Consider the following 4040-nt stretch of genomic DNA (forward strand, 5'->3'; position numbering starts at 1 on the left):
TCGCCTCACCAATATAGGAACTACAACTCCCAGAGAACACTTTGGACACAGCCCCATTCACCGCCGCAGGGAGCTCAGCGCAAGGCACGGCGGGAGTTGGAGTCCAAGGAAGGATTAAGGGGCGCGCAGAAAGACAGAGGGGAAACCCGCCTCTGATACGAGGACTCCTGGGATGAGTAGTCTTTTTGGGGTCTCCTGACAATTCGTAGGTGACTACAAGCCCCATCGGTCACCGCAGTAGTCACGGAGACGGATAGGAGAGCATTTCGGTACTTGAAGTTTCCTAAGGTAGCTGCTTGGGCGCTATGATTTATGGGAGACGTAGTGCCCATAGAAACTGCAAGTGACGTCGGGAAATGAGAGGGAGTCTGGGAAGGTGGAGGATTGGGGGAAAATAGCTTAAAGGGAAAGTGATCTGTAAGTGAACCGATGAAGCTCCAGAGTCGGCAGAAACCGAGAGTTGGAATAAAACACCCCAAAAAGAGCCAGGGCCCAAGAGACCTGCGAAATCGGGCTGCGAGACAGAAAGAAGCCAGACTTCAGGCCTAATAATAAACATCTGAGAGCTGAAATAAATGTGACATAAGAGGGAGGAGGCGATCTCCCTCCTGGTGTGCACATCCAGGAGCACACTTAGCCCTTCCAGCCTGGGGCCTGGCCTCCCTCTGCAGCAACCAGTGAGACCGAAAGACAGGCAGGGCCCTGGAAGTTGGAGCCGAGTACTTGAGGTCAATCCCTTCCCCTCAGCCTGGTGGGGTAAATGGGCCAGCTACATGTTAGCCCCCTTCACAGATGTGAGCATCACCTGAGTCCATCACTGTCTGCCTGTGCCTCCCACCCATCCATCTGCATGTCCTCTGTATCTGTCTCTGTCTGCCTGGTATTTGTTGTGCCTTTGTGTGTGACCTTGTTAATTAGTCTCTGTGACTGCCCTTTATATCCGTCCATATTTGTGTGTGTCCTTTTCCGGCTCATATGTGTCTGCCCATTCCATATCTGTCCTTCCCTGTCTGTCTGAGATTTTGTGTCCTTTTCTTGTTTATCCATCTTTGCCCCTTTCTGTCTGCCCGCGACTGGGTGTCCTCTACTTGTCAACTCTCTGGGTGTCCTTTGCGTGCTAATCCATCTCTGTGTGGATGCCACCTCCCTTGTCTCAGAATGCAGAAGATTCTACTGAGTTCAGCCCATGAAGGCTGTTGAGGTTTTGGGAGGAGGCTAAGAGGAAGATGGAAAGGATGGCAAGAGGGATGATGATGATGGCAAAAACAATGAGGGACAGTAAAAGACCCAAGCTTGACTCCTCCATCAGACAAGCTTGATATGCCCCTCCCCAGCCGCTCCAGCTCCGTGTGTCTAAGTCTCACTCTGCCTTCACAGACGAACTCATATGCCACCGTCTCCATGAAGCCTCCTTAAATCTGTTTGTTCCCTGCTCTAGATGCTCAGAGTATCTTTTTCTGTGTACCAATTTTTAAACTTTAATGTGCCTAGGATCACTGGGAAACCTTCTTAAAAATGCGAATTTATGAATTCCAGCCTAAGAGATTCCAATTCAGGAGGTGTAGGTGGGGCCCAGAAGTCTGGATTTTTAAGAAACTCCTCAGTTGATTGCAAAGCAGGCGCACTGAGGACCACAGTGAGAAGCCAGCCCTTCCAGTCCTTCCTCGCAGCTGGTGTGCTTTGCACAATGCCAACTTCTCATCCCTCCTTTTCCAATCTAGGTTCTCCAACCGACTTTCTGGTGGCTTTGGACAGTGACTTCTCTGAGTCTCACTTTCCTCCTTTGAGAAATGGATAGAGTGTTAAGGAACCCTGTCCTACTTCTGTGAGAAATACCTGAAATGATTTAGAACCCAAAGAGAATGAGAAACTTTCAAAGGAAAAGCATGCTTTTTCCTTGTCAACATGTCTTGCTGCCCTGCAGAGAAGAGAAGCCTCACAAGGGCAGGGGCCTGTCTGACAAACATTTTCTAAGCTGGGTCCTCTTATTCTAAAGATTAATGATTCATCTTATTCGGTAGGTACCCTGCCCTCAAAAAGTTGTTCTCATACAAGAAGTTGATGATAGAAACTTCAGGACAGGGATGGGAAGGGGATTTATTTCCCACTGTGTACTCTTTTATACCTTTAGAAACTTGTAACCTGTGCATGTATTACCTATTCAAAAGGAGTAATAACAGTAATAAAGTGTTCCAGTAAAAGATAGTGAATTGAACAGACATATCTAATTTGGTTCCCCCCTGAAATCCACTAAAGCTTCAATAAAGGAATTTTTTTTGGAAAAGGCATTAAAGATCACTTTGAAAAGGTTTAAACCCACAAAAATAGGGAGATAAGAAGAGGAGAGCATGGTAACAACATTTGGGAAGATGGAAAGCAGATGCGCCAATGGTAACTGACTGGGCACAGACAAGAGAGCTGAGGAGCAAGCTGGCCTTGGGGAATGGGGAGAATCCATCGGATCTATTGGAGAAGCTTGCAAAGGCTCAGGAGTGGTGGCAGCAAGCACCTCTGGAAGTGAATGAGAAGGGAAGGAACAAAAATGAGGACTGGTTAAAAGCTGGTTAACTTTTAAACAGCTGGTTAAAAACTGTTTAAGAAACAGTTAGATCCTTACATCCCCTCCCCCACTTCATGCTAATGGAAGACTGTCTCTCCTCAACTCCCCCCAAAATTAAGGAAGGTGGGTTTTTTTTGCTCAAGAGGGAATAAAACAGAGGGTTTCTGCTATAGGGAAAACCAGGCACAGTCTAGGGCAGAGGCACTGCATAGAAATCAGGGGAATTAAAGCAGTATGCACATGGGGTACTTCTCCCAGAAGACTGGCCACCGGGCTTTACCCTCCACGCTAGAAATTGGAAAAAAATCTCCACTGGAAAATCTGTTCAGCCCAAGAAGAAAGACCTATGGAGTCTAACATCAGGGATTCCCCCTACAAACTTCCCAACCAGATAACCCTGACATCAAGTTCTCAATTGACAAGCCCCAACTATACACTCAGATGTGCAAGATGGCTTTTTAGTCCCTCACTCTTAAACATGAGCAGGCACACTGACATGAGTGACAGAGACAAAACAAGAAAGTAAACAAAACTAGAGAAATTGCAGGGCAAAGAAAACTTTAAAGACATCGATAATCTTCTCAGATGAACAAGAGAAAATACTGTATACATGAAATAAGATCAGAATGTCATTAAAAAAAAGTAACATGCAAGGGCCAGCCTGGTGGCATAAATGTTAGCTCAGGGCCACTCTTCCTCAAGCAAAAAGAGGAAGATTGGCAATAGATGTTAGCTCAAGGCGAGTCTTCCTCACCAAAAAAAAAAAAAGGTAACATGCAGAAAATGAAATAGACGTCTTGAGAAATAAAAATATAAGAGCATAAATAAAATGCTCACTAGAAGAGTTGGAAGATAAAAGTTAAGAAAATCAGAGAACCAGTCCAGAAAGGCCAATATCTAAATAATGAGTTCAAGAAAAAGAACAGAAAAAACAGAGGAGAGGAATAATCACAGAAAACTTCCCAGAACTGAAGTACAAGGGTTTTCAGATTGAAAGGGCACACCAACTGCTCAGCATAATGGATAAAAATGGGTTCACAGCATCATGAAATTTCAGAACACTGGGGAGACAGAGGAAATTCTACAACTCTCAAAGAAAAGAACAGATCTCTCAAAATAGGTCAGGACAGAATGGCTTCAAACCTCGTAAGAGACACACTGGAAGGTGGATGACAACGGGGCAAGGGCTTCAAAAATCTGAAGGAAAAATATTTCCAGCCTAGACTTCAGCAACGAGCCAAACTCTCAGTCAAGTGAGAGGGTGAAATGAAGATGTTTTCAGACATGTAAGGTCTCAAAAAATTTCTGTTCTGAGTACCTTTTCTCAGGAAGCTACTAGAGGATGTGCTCCATCAAAAAAAGGGAATAAACCATGAAAGAGAAACACCTGGGATTTAGAAAACCCAGGAGAGGGGTGAACGGAACCCCCAGGATGGATGCAGGGGAAGGGAGATTCCAGGAGGACAGCTGGGCCCCAGAT

This window comes from Equus quagga, chromosome 13 (assembly GCF_021613505.1).
Source record: "Equus quagga isolate Etosha38 chromosome 13, UCLA_HA_Equagga_1.0, whole genome shotgun sequence".
NCBI lineage: Eukaryota > Metazoa > Chordata > Mammalia > Perissodactyla > Equidae > Equus > Equus quagga.